Consider the following 16,713-nt stretch of genomic DNA (forward strand, 5'->3'; position numbering starts at 1 on the left):
AATGGAAACACTTCAGGGGGAACTTGCTGGTGTGTTTATAATTATACAAAAAAAAAAAAAAAGGATAAAAATATTTTGTTTCCAAATAAAAAAAGGGGGGGGGGGGGTGGGTAATAAAAAGGCCAAGGGCTTGTATTGTACATAACACATTATATTCAAAATCAAAAAAATAAAAATGAACTGCTGTGAATAGGTCATTTCGATGTTTCCAGAACAGATTTTGGAAATATAATTTCTTGGAAATTTCCAACTGTGTGTTCCAATTTAAGACTGAAGGATTATTTTTTTTTAATGTTCAATTTCCCACATAAGAGCACCTGCCAATTTAAACAGGACCTACCAATTTAAACTAGCTCTAAAAATAACAAGAGAGGTTGAACAAATTGAGTAATATCTGGAATAAAAATGAGCTTAATTGGGAGCCTCATCTCACATGCGACGCTGATGCCATCGGTCTTCTTGCCCTGCTTTTAAATCCGATCCGTATCCCACCGGGGCTGTAAATGGCACTCACAGCAGGTTGGTGACGTGCTGTGTCGGTGTCCTCACCATCCCGTGGTGGAGGGCGCCGTGTGCTGGGGGGACAGCCCCCGTGCCCCCAGCCCAGCGGTCGGTACCCGTGGCCATGGTCAGTTCTGCTGGTGCTGGACCTCCTGCAGCGTCTCTTTGTAGCCTGCCAACACCAGATGGGGTGGTGGCCGAGGAACTGACACAACTGCACATAAGGTTTGCTTCAGTTTACTGAAACACCGTGGTTTGCTGGTTTAAAAGTATTTTTTTACTTCGTTGTGTTTCAGCTCAGGGTAATGGTGGTCACTGGAATTAGCGTCCCGAGTGGCTTCGTGTTTGAATTAACGCAGGAACATTTTGTTCGTGTTGTTTCCAAGATGAACCGTAGCCCAGTTCTGGTTTGCTGCCTCATGCAATTCAAGGTAAAAGCCAACACAGATGAGAAGTAGTGATGTGAAAGCATTTCAGGGCCAGTCAGTTTAAGGCATGCTGACCTAAGGCCACAAGCAGACTGGAAGGAGTGAGCATGATGCATGGGAATACAGCAGGAAATAATGGCTATACCTGTCCTGACAGAAGGGGACCAGGGACCGACCCCAGCTCCTGAGGTGAGGTGGTACCAGTAGGCCTGTGTTCATGCTGATTTGCACGTGTATTTCATCCCCTGAGGATGTTTCTTCTTGCAGCACACTAACTGGGACAGCCTAACACAGGGCCAGCAAGTAGCCGAGCAGTGCAGGTGATCATGGCCCAGGAGGTTTGCTGTTACAGGAGAAGGAAGCAGCAGCAGGGACATGCAGCCACCCATTGGTGACAGACAGGCCTTTGTCTCTGCTACCACTGCTGGGCACGGCACGTGATGCCTGCATCAAGCAGCATTCTGGGCATCTCCATCTTTCCTGTCCCCACAGACTGCTGCTGGGTTACAGAGGCCTCCTGGGCTGCCTTGACTGAAAATGAAGATCATAGTCATGGCCATCAAGAGCAATCCCTTCTGCACATAGCTCCCTAGCCAAAGCCAGCTCCATGATCCTAACTGTCTTGCCCTTGGCCCTGGTAATTAATGCAGTCACGACCTTGAAGCCTAATTACTCAAAATCACAGTAAAATGAAGGCCCATGAGCAGGGCTGGGGGGTGTCCTAGCACCATACTGCTCAGTGACTGTGGTGGCTGTGCGTCTATGGCCTGTACCCAATGGTCAGGTTCTACTAAATTAAGTCTATTTCAAAATCTACACAAGGTGAGAAACCTAGATGGAAGCTGCAAAACTGTAATTGCTTGCTGTGGAGATTGCTTAGAGGGATTTTTAACAGCTGGTTCAGTAATCAGCTGATTTTAATGAGTGGTTTTGCCAAAGCAGACTGAATTGCTTTCAGCACATTCCTGCTTTGGTTCCTGCTCCACCTCAGCTGTAAGACACCTTGAGGTGACCTGAGGTTGCCCAAAGCTGCCTGGTCTGAACTTAGCACAGACCCTGCCTTGAGCAGGAGCTTGGTCCAGAGACCGCTGGGGCCTCTTCCAGCCCAGGGGAGCCTGTGTCTCTGGGCCAAGGATGGCCAGGACCTGCTGCAACCCTCCCCGGGCAGAGGGTACAAGTCACATCAGCATGAAAACGATGGAAAATATTGTATCTGGAAGGAAAATCCCTCTTGTTTGGAAACAGAACTGATGGGGAAAGTGAAGGAGGATTGTGCCCATCAGGAGGAAGAACACAGCGATGGTCAGTGGGCTCAGGGCTGACTTTGTGGTTCCCTGCTGAGGAAGAGGCGTGGTGCGGTATGGACAGCCCCAGTGACAGCAGCTGAAGTCCACAGGACGTGGAGGGAACATCCCGAAGCACATTGCAGATCTATGGCTTTATTTCCTCTTGCCCAACACATTTACATTCATTTTGCAGATAAATGACTGACTTAAATTAAAAGATTATCAGCCTTACTATTGCACAAAGCTTCCTCATCCCCTTATTATGAATTTAAATGTTACTTTGCATTTTCTGAGTGTCAACATAATCAGGCTTGAGTTCCTTTTGAGAAATACCAATAAAATAACAGCTTATATTGTCAGGCTCTGGCAGTGTTCCCAGTTATTGAGCTACTTGAAACAACGTTTGTCATTGCTGAAAACCATTTTTCATTTTAACACATAATAGGCCATAGGAGTTCGACTGCTGCCCTCTTTAGGGTAGGATAATTACTGCTCACGTCTGTCAAGATAATACCACCAACAGCTTCCGAATTATCTCAGCTGGGGAGCACGATGATGGGATGGTTTTACACGCAGCATAATTTCCTATAATAACCCAAACCCCAAATGTTTTTTTTTTCTCTCTCTCTTTACAGTTCACAGTGGCTTGTCTATGGAGAACTTCAGTCACTGACAGTTTTCTGCCTCCCCGTTCTTCTGCAGTTCCTGTGGGCACTGAACAACTCCGCACCACAAGATGCTGTGGATCACAAACCCATACTGTCAGCACACGTTTTAATTGCTTACAGAACAGCAGGCAGAACGGCATAGGTTTATCCAGTTTCCCCAGCCCAATTTGCTTTCTCCTGCACTGGGAAGCCCAGAGTTGATATGTACTTTTATTAACATGAACACTTTATGCTTCTGTTAAGACTCTTTCCCCTGGTGTCTGGCTTTATTTTTAAATTGAGTAACTGCAGATAAGTGGTCACAGGGAGGATACCAGAACCTGGCAGAGCATTTAAAGGTAAATGTCCCAAGACAAGCAGTGGAAACACATAGGCAGAGGATGCTCAAAGCCCAGGGAAAAGACATTAAAGAATACCTATGCCTTTGCAAATCAGCTTCTAGTTTATTTTAAAATCCTGGGATATGAATCAAAGGTGAAGCATTTCCCTTTGAGTCCATGCATGGGGCAGCTAGGGCTGGTCAGCCCCAGTGAGAAGAAAGAAGAGGTGGCCAGTGTGGGGCCAGTGGAGATTTGGGGGGAAAATGCCCATCACTGGTGGCATGCTCTGATTCCTCTTTCACGCTTGCTGTCAGTGGACACAAAGTGACATGAGGAGAGACGCAGGGTCAGAAAGCACCTTGTTCTGTGATCCCTCCAGTCTGCCATTAACTTTGGCTTCATTTTTTTCTTCATGCCCAGAAGAAATGTGAAGGCTGGTCACTCGGACTACTTTCCTTCTCCACCACAACTCTCCCTAACACATGCTTGAGCAGTGGGTTGACAGATGGGTGTCATGTCGTATCTTTGAGCAGGAACTTCCTAAAAAGTGCTCACATGCATCTGAGTTATCGGTTGCCTCTTGCTATCATTTAGCCAGCTCTGGCAACTCTCAGGTTGCTGCACAGCCATCACAAAAGCCCCTACAAGTCCAAATCCCACAGGATCCTTGAATTCCTGGGACGAAGACATGCAAACACCAAACCCTGTTCCGCTCCTTACAAACTGCCAAGGGTCCTTCTTCAAGCTGATGCCAGGTTGACACAAAATGAAATTCCCAACCTAGACAAGGGAGTGAGTAGCTGACCAGCAGAGCCCACTTAGACATGTTCTCGATAGCTCTGAGACAAAGGGTGGATAACTGCAGTTTGCTCATTAGGGTACTGGAGTAGGATGTAGGGTGAGGTTTCTGCATCAGAGCAATAATTCTTGGTTTCGTTCCTCTATATCTGAATGCAAATGCTATTGTATAGTTTGTACTAATTTATATGTTTTTTTTTTGTTGTTGTTGTTGTTTTGTTTTGTTTTAAGTGGTTTCCCTTTCTGTGGGGGGAGGCTGAGAGAGCTGGGCTTGTTTAGCCGGGAAAAGAGAAGACTGAGGGGAGACCTCATCAATGTGTATAAATATCTGAGGGGAGGGTGTCAAGAGGATGGAGCCAGTCTCTTTTCAGGTGTGCCCAGCAACAGGACAAGAGGCAACAGGCACAAACTGAAGCACGGGAGGTTCTGGCTGAACATGAGGGAGCACTTCTGTACTGTGAGGTGACAGAGCACTGGGACAGGTTGCCTATAGAGGCTGTGGAGTCTCCTTCTCTGGAGGGATTCAAAACCCACCTGGATGCCATCCTGTGCACTGTGCTCTAGATGATCCTGCTTGGCAGCGGGGTTGGACTAGGTGATCATCAGACCTCGGCCAGTCTGTGCTTCTGTAAGAGAAACTTCTGGCTCCATAAGAGTCCCACCTTGCAGATGAGCCCTCCAGCCATGATTGTCCTGACCACCCTCGAGTAAAGCAGTTTCCTATTTGCTCACAGGCAAGAAAGACTGGTTTTGGATGTCTACTGTCCATGAACAGATGCCAATCTGTGGCCAGAGGAACCAAATTAGTGACATAAGTATTTTTCTCTCCATTTAATTTGGCTATCTATCTCAGGTGACTACCCAGATCAAAATATATACATATACACATACACATATTATTTATATTTATAAATATATATGTTTATGTACAATGTATAGATATGTAAATATGAAATATATGTGTGTATATATGTATATTCTAATAAATTGCCCACCTCACCCTAAGAATTAATTGTGGGACCTAGCTATGTAATTTAAGGCTCTAGAATACAAATGACACCACAAGTTCAGGCACTGAAGTCCCCTTTGTTAATCTGCCCTTGGCTATCTTTCTGGTTGAGGTCTGGATGTCTTCAGCAGCCACGGGTACTAATGAGAGCTGAGAGCACCCTGTGATCTCACTAGATTAAGTGCTAGCTGTTGATCTAACTGTTCTCACTCCGGCAGCCAAAGAGACAAAAAAATGTTCTGGAAACTTAATTTCATCTCCTGGGGTCAGTGTCCTGTGTGTGGCCTCTTCTCTCCACTAGACCCTGTGCTCCTGGACTGCCTCCTCACAGAACATCTCAGCCTTCACCTTTCTGAAATCTGTTGATAAGGGGCTCAGATTTCATCCTAAAACTGATTATTTTAGACATCATCTAGTCTTCACATAACCACAACAAAATAAGCTGTGCAAAGTATTTAAAATTGTGGATGCTGATAAACTCTTGAGCTGGGCGGAAAGTGCTTGGCACGTAGAATTAAACTACTGTGGAGCCAAAGGATGATTGCTTCAAAGAGGCTTGATAATTTTGGAAAGGCATTTCTCACAGGAACACTTAATGACAGTAATTCCTGGACTCATCAAAACATGGAAGGGAACAATCAGCGTCTTGGTGCTCAGCGATGCAGCCTTCACGCGTGTGAGCCGTGGTCGGTAGGGGCCATCTTGTGGTAAAACTTCTGCACGCTCATTTTAAACCAGCCTGTAAGTAGATGCTGTGGGATTTAAAAGAACAACCCAACCTTTTTGAATTACTGGCAGTGTTTTAGGTGCCTTAAAATGCAGAAAAGAGTGTAATAAGCGTTTACATAAATGCAAGACTGGGCAAGGGCCTGACAGCACGGCCGAGTAAGTCAGGTCCTGGTAACAAGCCTGGTGGGACTGAAAAGAAAAATTAATTTTATATTTTTCAGGTATATTTTACAAACTTTTCAGATTTTAATCTTAATTGCTTGATAATATTGATAGTGATCAATAATGCTTTTATAAAATAAAGATCACAGTTACAATGACTCCACATAAATGTTAAAAGAAAACTGTAATGGATTTGCAAAATTCAATTTGTTTTGACCCCACAAGACTACCACAGCCATGCCAGAGCACAGGGTCCCAGACTGTTGAACTGACATTCGAGGAAGTGAAACTGGTGGTGTCAGCCCTGAATGACCTTTGAAACTCTGATGGAGATCTTTCACTGCTGGGTATTTCAGCAAAAGAGGAAGGACACGTACAGCTCACCTTCCTCTGAACGAGAACCAAGACACCTGTCTCCTCAACAGAGGCTTAAAACAAAGATAAACTGTTCCGTAAGCAGAAGTAAACTATTTGTAATTCTGGAATTTTCCAAATGTTTAAAAGTTAAAAAAAAAGGAAAAAAGAAAGAAGAAAGAAAGAAAGTTCTTTTTAGTTTTAATTTCTTGAATTGTGCTAGTAGAGCCTTGAAGTTGAACTACATTCTACACTGTGTATTTTTCTAATACATTGTTCTTACTGTTGCACAGGCTGGATCATTCCTTACAGCTTAATTTATGTTGATGTCTAACAAGTGGCACATATATCTGTTCTTTTAATACTCAGTTTTCAGGCAACCATCCATCTGTGGAGCTGACTATAAGGTAATCCTCTTTTTCAAATAACTAGCAACTGCAAAATGTTCAAAAAACAGTTCAATTCCATTCAATTCAAAAAAAAAAAAAAAAAAAAAAAAAAAAAAAAAAAAAGACCTGGAAAGGGCATCTTCCTGCCACAGAAACTGGATGAATCACTGGCTTTCTCTAGGGACTGCTACTGCTACATGAATCAGCCCGATGCTGCTCTTTCCCAGTTTGGAGCACAGTTCTGAGGTGACTGTGCCCACGGTACTCCTTTTCCATCCATGGTCATAAAGTCCCAGAATCATGGAATGGTTTGGGTTGGAAAGGACCTTAAAGCCCACCCAGTTCCAACCCCCTGACATGGGCAGGGACACCCCCCACCAGATCAGGTTGCCCAAAGCCCCATCCAGCCTGGCCTTGAACACCTCCAGGGATGGGGCATCCACAGCTTCTCTGGGCAACCTATGCCAGGGCCTCACCACCCTCATAGCGAAGAATTTCCTCCTTATAACTAAGCTAAATTTCCTCTCTTTTAGTTTAAAAACATTTCCCCTTGTTCTATCAAAATGGTTGATAACCAGGCTTGATCAGTCCAGGATGCCACTGATCAGCAGGGAAGCTTGCATGACTCTACCTGTGAGGGAGGGTTTTGCTAAAACTGCCTCGTGAGTGTTAAGAAAGTGCACTTGAGCACCCTGGGATGTCACCTCTCTCTGAATCGTGTCATGGCAGTGTTTCATGAGAAGTAGCCTCCAGCAATGGCAGCTGTTGAATTAATTCTTTGTACTCCACCCTGCCTCCTCCTTCTTGCTCTTTCCATTTGCACGGTGTCATGCGGTTCACTTGCCTTCTCTCCAAATGTCCTCTCAACAGCAGCAGCCAGTCCCATTTCACTGACACCATCTTCACCTAAATAGTTGGGGTGGAGAAACTAGATGCGCTCCCTCTAAATAAAGGTGGATTTATTCGCAGGGTTGGGTGAAAAAAAAAATGCAATTGGCGGTTCTCAGACAAAAGTTAATGTAATTGCATTGTTGTTCCAATACTTCAATGACACTGAGTAAAGCTGACCAATATGTAGAGCTATGTTGGAGTTGGTACCTCAGCCTCCAGCACATTTCCTGCCGATTTGGTAATAACTACTTCCTGGCTAACAAACACAGCCTCAGAGTTTATTTGCCTTAATCACCTTGGCCTTCCGCTTAAGGGTTTATCCAGCCCAAAACAATGCTGTTGCATTTCTTTTTGTGTAGGCAGTTCTGTGTGTCAGAACGACAGCTAGCAAGGGGACAGGAGGGAGGACATCGCACCACTGGGGCCCAGAGAAAGGAGCTGCTGCTGGTGGCCCTGCTTCAGCTCTTGAAAGGTTCCTGTGCTGGATCCTACAGACCCGCTGTTTCCCATTTTTCAGCATATTAGCAATGATATGCTTTACCTTAGATTACTCTGAATGAGTTATTCCTAAACACAGCTGCTGATAATAAGTTATACCGACGGCAGCAAATAGACGCTGTTCATATGAACACCTTGCAAGAACAGAGTTGCCAAACAGCAGCACTACAGCAAACCAGGCTCGGTCATAATATGATTCCTACCACAGGTGTCCAAACATCCAAGTAGAAAACCTCCTTCAGCATTTTGTCCAGCACGTAAGTCCCTTAAATTCCCAACAGAAGCAAATCGAATCTGACTCAGCATGACACCTTGTTATACGTGCCATTTCCCCCTCCTTTACACATACCATGGGTTAGGATTTTGCCTTGATGATAGCATTTTCTCACTCTAACACAAGGTAAAGGACAAATTTCAGCCAGCATTTCTGTGCAGAAAATGGCACTGCCAAGCTTCAGAGATGTCTGGCTCCTCTGCCACCCTGAAACTTGTCCCCCTGTGCCCTCTCGAGCAATTAGTGCCTGAGGGAGACCCTCCTCTGAGAGCAGCAGCAGCAGCGCTATCGCTGAGGCTAGCCAAACTGTTTATTTCAATAGCTCCAGTCATTTAGGCAGACTGTTTACCCTGATGCTCACTTTCAAATGACACTTTGTGTAGAATTACTGAAAAATGTGCTGGCAGATGCTACAGCTAAGAATAACATGAAGCAGTCAGGTGATTTGCATATGAAAAATTTCTGCTTGTGAAGATGACTAATCCCACAGATTGTTTTTGTTTTCTTAAATTAAAATCCCAATTCGAATATTTTCCTGATGGTAAATTATTGATAGATTATCAATATCAACTTCGTTTTAAAATTACAAGTTTTAAAATAAGCTGTTAGAGCACTTACAAGTGATGTATAGAAACTGGTTATAAATTAGGATCACTGCCTTCTTTTCTCCAAAGCAGGAGCCTTACAGTTTTAGATTGCATAGGACAAATAATTTCACTGTCTAAATTTTATGTTGATTTTTTGCTCACAAAGGTTTTTAAATTAAGAATTAAGATAACTTTAAATTTGCTATTTTTTCATATACTGTGTCATCAAGCATGCTTCTAAGTGTAATGTCCCCAGAATCCCCAGACCAAACCCCATCTGACCCCAGATGAGTAACTGGGACACTCATGAGTACAGTCTAGACCATCATGAGTCCTCAATCCCCGTGTTAAGAGTTTTTCCTTTGGAACAGATCACATGCCGATTTCAGGTTATCAGCTCTCATCTCTGACCCTACCTTGTGCAGGGACTTCCTTGGGGATGACACCTGAAATAGGTCTCGAGGTTTAGCACACAAGACGAGCAGGTCACCAAGAAGAAAGTCTGGTTCTCAGATTCAATATTATGGATGTTGTCTTTATTTACAAAATGCTTGCAAGCAAACCACATTTTTAGCATGCTGGGTTCAGGAAGGTGTAATCCCAGCAAACTGACTTAATTATTTACTACAGATACTCCTTTGAGTAGTTTACTACAGATACTCCTTTGAGTAGGAGCTCATCTAAGAGACACGTTGCCTTATATCAAAATGTAATATTCCAGCGTATGACAGCCTAAGCAAATTGTTAAGTATTTGTTTTTCCGGTCAGTGCAAATGTAATCACAAAATAAAACACTTCTGTGATTAAATATATGTGGGCCTTTATCCAAAGAAACAAATAAACATAACTTATTTCATCTGAATTTATCTGAATAACCATGTGAATGTATCTTCTCTGACAACATCATACACGGACAACTAATAACAAATCATTGCTGAAATACTTTTAACATTCATTCCTTTAATACTCTAATTGGGAAAGAAAATAGGGAAGTCTATAAAACATGCATCTTTTCACTTAACAATTCTCTTTGCTTCTTTTTTTATTTGATTGAGCTTGCTAACATTTACCTAGCATACTTTCTGCACAAGACAATTGTGCTCCAGCAATCTCATAGTATTTCTTAAAAATCGTGATAAAAGAATGGAAAAGGGAGAAGGAATTTATATTTATTCAGACTTTCAAGAGACTGTTTTAAGAAATTAAGTGGTTCTGAAATGAGAATTCAAATAATCAAATGGAAAGGAACTAGTTAAAAATACAAAAACCTAAGAGAGATTTATGGTGTAACTGATAAAATTAAGAACAGGTGCCTCAAGGTTGTGTATTAATTGCATTATTGTTTAAGATAGTACCATCTGGAAAGGGAAATATTAGATAACAAATCTGTAGACTTTGCAATTAAATTAATTATCTTAAAAAACAGGAGCAGGCCACGGTACTCAAGGGAGATTTAATAAGAATATATGAATGGACAACCTGATATAAAATGAAAATTCAATAGTGACAATGCAATCAAACAAGCACTGAAGACAAAAATATATATATATAAATTATCTATGCACCTTCAAAGGGTCTAAATTAATTTGATCATCTCAAGAAGGGCACCTGAGCATGAACACAGACAGCTTATTGAAGCTCTGGTAAACATGCAGCATAGCCATGTAAGCATGTAAAAGGTTACAATGGTCAGAGAACATAGAACAAAATTAAACAAATCTGCAGAGCATCTTCACATGGCACCTTTCACCCAGCACCACATCTGCTCTCATTTTTTTAAATTTATTTTTGCTGGAGGTAAAAGAAGCAAAGTGAGGGGGGCATTTTGAAGGAGTGCCGTGGGGCCCCCACGCTGCACTGATGACTGGAGATGTCTTGGCAGACCCCGTACCACACAGCACAGCTGTGAGCAAGGTGGTGAGGACACAGATTTAAGGAAGAAAGAAAGAAAAAAAAAAGATTAACTCTGTATAAGAAAGAAATTAACTGTGTATAAGAAGTGTTCACAAGTGCTGTTGTATATTTCTACACCCAAAAGCTAACACTAAAAAGTCTTCTGCCTTTGGAAAGGGTAGTTTATTCCATGTCTAATTGATAAAGATGGGGATGGCATGCACTGAAGTCACATCAGTCCCCATCTGCAGCTGTTTATTTACGTCCCATTTCCTCCTGAGCATTTCATTCTCAGCAGCTCTAGATATAAGGCATAGTATTACATCTATGTAAGGTCTAATCCAAAATGGTAATGGCTATGTACCTATGCATTTATTCTGAAGAACCAAAAAACTACAGACTCAAAGCATTAATTTATTCCAGACTAAATTTTCTGAAGGTCAAAAATGATTGCTCTTTTGTCACACAGAAAATGATTACTTAAACTAGAGATGCTTAAGACTGTTAGAATGGACAGTGTCAGAGAAAAATGATCGTATTGGAAAGAAAAGGGAGCAGAGGTTCATCAGTCTTGACCAAATGCTTCTAGAGCCATAAAGATCAACCCACTAATACCTTTCCTCCCATTTTCTTGTCAGTGGCAGCTTTCAGCAGCCATAAAGTAGGTCGTGTCTCAGCAGCAGAGTAAGTGTACCCCAGCTAGGCTGACCAAAAGGGTGGGCAGCACCTGACACATACAGATGGGAGAAAAAGCAAGCAAGAAGTAGCAGCCAGCTGGGACTGCTTGGCAACTTGTGGGATAAAACACCTAACTGGTATATGGTGAGGTATCTATCGGAAGAACTGTCTTACAATACAATAATCTTACAATATAATAATCTTACAGCAACCACTTGGAAAAACAGAGAGACACTACAGACTTGTCCACTGGGCTCCCAGAATTGGAGCTCCAAGTCTGGTCAACCAAGGAAAATCCTAACAGAGGAAAAAACAGCTTGACAGATTTATCCCTTGGTTCCTCCATGCTGACAGACCAGAGGTAGAGTGGCAGTGGAAGGATTTGCAGACCACCTTCTTCGGCTAACATCACAGAGTTGGCTGTCAAGGTACCCACTGTGTCAGACCTCAGAGGAAGCAAGGTAGGGGCAAGGCTCTGAACTACCTGAGGGGCTGGCTGGAGGTCTCACAAAGCTCCCGCTAGGAAGGGCTGGGTAAATAAATGGGAGTTGGGTACTTAAATGGGAGCTTCAGAAAGGGTGGTTAATCTGAAATTTTTATAGAGCTGCTTGAGACGCCTGCAAGACGGAGATAAATGGAATTCCTGTCTGGAATTTATTAGAGGGAATAGGAACTTCTCTACAGCTGTTTACCTGAATTGCCCTGAGTAGGGCTGATTCTAACACTGAGGCACTCTGTGGTGAACTCCTTGAGGGTCTGCTGCTGAAAAGTAGAGATGGTATTTCTGCCACATAGACCTCATCACAAAGGGGCATGTCAAGGGGTGGAAAGACTAAAAATAGACCCACTTTTAATACTTTTACAAATGGCTTGAGAACAAAAAGTAGAGCATGATAATGAAATCTGCAAATAGTATTCAGGCACATTGAGTAAAAGATTACTGAAAGTACTGTAAAAGGAAAAACTAAATGACTTTGATGCATGGAATAATAGAAATGGAGTGAAGTTTCTTACTGTAAGACTTCTGGGATTAGCACCCTAAAATTCCTGCTGTAATGTACGTACGCTCATCAGGTGATTTTAAGAGTAATAAAGCACTAAAATGATGCAGACATGAAACCAGGGAAGGCAATTTTACAACCCTGGTCTGTGCATTTTTAACAGAGTTACAGGAAAAGCAACGTCCTTGTAAAGCTCAGCCTGGAGCATCACTTACCATTATGGTGGGCATCTTTTGAGACTGAGCAACTCACGTTAGAAGAGGAGAAGTGCTACTAGGATCAAAGAGACAGAACTTACTTCTGGGAAGGAACCTGTTCTAATTCTATATGAACTAGCAAAATGATGAATGAGGGCAACGTAACTTTCTAAATATAGTTGGAATAAACACCAAGAAGGAAGAAAATCTAATTAGGATAAGGAACAGTATCGACTCCTGTGTCAGCAAGCTGGCTGCAAATAGAGTGGAAGTAAATAAGCTGGAAGTCAGAAGAATTGCAACTCTCAGAAGTCACAGAACAGCTGTTCAATAATTGCTGTGAGGACAAGAAACTTGGGTTCTTGCTTTTTCTGCAGGACCAGTAAGAACCTGGCTGTGACTCGTAAGCTACTGAGAAAAAGGAAAAAACATCTCCTAAGGAAGTGGCCGTGGAAATAAACTGTTGGAGCAGGAAGCCCTTTACAGGTATCCTTAGAGCAGGGTCAGAACAGAATGATTGTGCAGAGGAGAGACTAAGTCATCAGTACTATAGCCTACAATAATCAAAAGGATGACTTAATCTTCAGTGAATGAAGATTAGCATGAAACAAGTCAGTGTCTAGAGACAGTAGCCTAAAATACTCTGGTGCTACATCGATCCTTTTTGGGTTGGCAAGCTTGCCTTCACAACAGTCGGGGACAAAAGAGGCAGTAAGCTGGCAATCTGAGTCAGCATTTTGTCTGCTTAAGCATAGATATCTGCTGCAGGAAGATTTTTAAGTGTTTGGTACACACAGATGAAACAGGCTAGCTTAAACTATCATCCTGGTATATAGTGTACCAGTAACGTGTTCCCAAATAGCACAGTAGAGTCAGCACGGAGGCTTTGCGAAGGAAAACGTACACATTTTCCAAATACTTACAGTTACTGCTGATAAACTTCCAAATGTGAGTTACACACAGCATATTTTAGTCAACTAGCCACAAATCCCAACGATAACTCTGAAGGTCAAAGCAGCTAAACTCAGCGACTGTTCCATTTTACCCTTGTTTTAAACAACACTTATGCTCTTGCTATTGTAGTTTTGAAGACAGGAGTAAGTGTCACAAGATGCCAATAGCAGACATCTAGCAACACTGCTGCCATCCAGCTATCTTACATGTTTTCCTTATACTGATGTTTTGACTCCTGGTGTCACACAGATTTAACCCTACATAACGCCTTGCTGATGAGAGGCCAGGTTAAGTGTGAAGCCTTCACTTAAATCCCTAATATTTCACCTATCTCAATCAATCTCACATAAAACACACCCCATCTGTAGCCAAACTCCATTCTTAGCAAAACCAAGAACTCCAAGGTTTGCTCATGACTATAATAACAAGCATGAAATGACTAATCTGGCCTCGCAGCATTATGTACTGTTGTTTTGTAAGAAATACACTGAGGAGCCAATGGTCTAATTCAGAGCACAAACAACTTGAATTAAGGGATCTCTTTTCTTCTTCAGATATGAAATAAATTTATTTTTAATTGCTCCCAATGAAGATCTTGTCTACTTGCAGTTGTGAATCTTCAGTGCTGCTACAAGCACACCCCAGAAACCAAGTCACCCCTGTGAAACAAAACAAACAGTAAAAATATGAAGTCTGGTTTAAGCCCCTCAGCAGAGCAATGCAAGAGCAGACAGGCAAAGACAGATGCTCTCCTAGAGCAAATTCCTAGAATTTGTTTCATCATTTTGATTCATCCTGCACTTCCTCAGCAAGGAAGGTAAGGTACCTCCTACAGACAAGCTGCTGTTATTACAGAGCTCTCATTTACAGCTGGAGCTTAATTTATTCACTAGAATTTGGGGGATAATGAGAAGTGCACTGTTCTCTGTGTCCTGAAAGGACGCAGGAGCAAGGGAGAAGTGGATGGTGATTACATGACTTCAGGCCACGAGATGAAGCTGTAAGGGGCCGGAGCCTGCTCTGGATGATGAGACACGCAGCCCAGGCACGTGTGAGAGCTGTGAGGGAGTGGATTGATCTGAGGTCTGCTGTGAACACCAAGATGAATTTTCATTCTTAGGCTCAATCTGAAGCCTACAATTGCTTTATCAGCTCAAATATGTATAAACATTCCCAGTTTATTAGTTCAAACATGGCCAAACACAAGTTGGTTATCAGGTATGGGAAGACACACTTTCCAATCAAAAGTTCTGCTTTCTCAAACTTTAAACCTATTTTCCAAATCAAGTGGCTACAAAAGCCTCAGTTCAATCTTTCAGCTTTATTCTTCTCTGTTGTCAGCAGTGGCTACCATACTTACCAAAGTATATATATATATACTTTATGCTACAACAGCTACCTTGCACAAAAACTATATTCCAAAAAATTTACTGAGGTCATTTTTATGGAAATCAACTAAGGTCATTTGTGTTGAAATCTAGCTAGGGTGCCAGAAGGAATTAGGCAGAATTGTTTGAAATGACCCCACCAAGCAGTTCGCGGTGGTGGGAGATCTCCTGTGTCATTGGAGCTGAGCATCTCTTGGGACAGCTGGAACAGGTAGCAGTGGCTGGAGCCAGCACTCTGAGCAGATTTCTGATAGTCACTGGTGAGAAGCCAGCAATAAGCCAGAAGATATTGCTGGAATTTACTGCAGAATGTATTTGCAACTTATTTACAGAATTTATTGCAGGACTTGTGGCAGTAATTTGACCAGTGAAGTTAGAGGAAGGTGCCTAGGAGAGCAAGCAAACGAGACATCCTGGCCAGAGAAATGAGGTCCATTGAAAAATAAGCACAGGCCATGAGAGAAGAGATCTCTTGAATACATTTGGGAAACAGGAATGAATCAGTCTTAGGAATACTATGGTATCAAGACCAGGAAATAAATTAAGATGGATATTCTGACAGGGGAGAATGGTTTCAAAAGCTTGAACCTAATCAGAAATGAAAGATAAATGCCTCCCAAGCTTGCCTCTTGCAAGCTTGCTATTGTTATTGCTCTTTCATACCAGTGATCCACCTCCCTACTGAGTTTTGCCTCTTTGTCTCATCCGATTTAGTGCTCAGTCACTTCTATTTCCTCACTGTATAATTTCTCAGATGGTCTCAAGTAAACAAATCTTATCTGTACAAAAGGGGAAATCTTATCAATGTCTGCAAAATATCTGAAGGGAGGATGCAGAGGATGGAGCCAGTTTCTTTTCAGTAGTGCCCAGTGCCAGGACAAGAGGCAGTGGCACAAACGGGCACGCTTCTGTGCTGGGCGGGTGACGGAGCCCTGGCACAGGCTGCCCAGAGAGGCTGTGGGGTCTCCTCCTTGGGGATCTCCAAAAGCCGCCTGGACGTGGTCCTGGGCAGCCTGCTCTGGGTGTCCCTGCTTGGGCAGGGCTGGCACCAGGGGCCTCCAGATGTCCAACCTCAGCCATCCTGTGATTCTGTGATCTTTTCTGGTGTTATCATGTGTGTACATATTTATGTCTGATTAACATATATTTTATAAGAATAATAAATGACTACTTCATTGGCTCATTTGTCTTAACATTTTAATCTTTGACCAAAACTAGAACAAGTTGGATGTTTTCAGCTATGAAAGAAAGCAAGACGCAGGACAAATTGCTAAAGCAAAAAGCACAGGCTCCATTACCAGCAACACCCTTTCTGGCCTGGCTGTGAGTCCAAAATCATTGAACTATTTTAAGAATATTAACACCACAAAAGAGGGAAGTGTTAAGGAAGAATTTGATGCATCTTTTTCAGCCAACAGCAGAAATAGCTTCAGCATTCCTTCTGACAAGATAAATGGACAATCAGCTTTTCTAAGACCAGCCAAGAGAACATCGAGATTGTAATGCAGCTGAGAGAAAATGTGGCCACTGGAACATGTTCATTTTTAATGCAGGTTACTCCACTCTGTCTTTCCACTGGAAATACAAGCAAAATGCACTTGATGACAATATAGTAAAACGCAAGGTTTTTTTCTGCACACATTGTATATATCTGTAAAAATAAATAAAATAAAATAAAATAAAATAAAATAAAATAAAATAAAATAAA

At 42.4% G+C, this 16,713-nt stretch overlaps 1 long non-coding RNA gene across 1 annotated transcript in view; it reads right to left on the reverse strand.

Moving 5' to 3' along the window:
* Positions 1–16,185: 16,185 nt before the first annotated feature.
* The window catches only part of LOC118167282, a 936-nt gene continuing 408 nt past the window's right edge, over positions 16,186–16,713 (reverse strand). The window contains exon 2 of the long non-coding RNA XR_004751084.1: positions 16,186–16,580. This is a non-coding gene — a long non-coding RNA (uncharacterized LOC118167282). The remainder of the gene's footprint in view (positions 16,581–16,713) is intronic.

Source organism: Oxyura jamaicensis, chromosome 1, assembly GCF_011077185.1.
Source record: "Oxyura jamaicensis isolate SHBP4307 breed ruddy duck chromosome 1, BPBGC_Ojam_1.0, whole genome shotgun sequence".
Lineage (NCBI taxonomy): Eukaryota > Metazoa > Chordata > Aves > Anseriformes > Anatidae > Oxyura > Oxyura jamaicensis.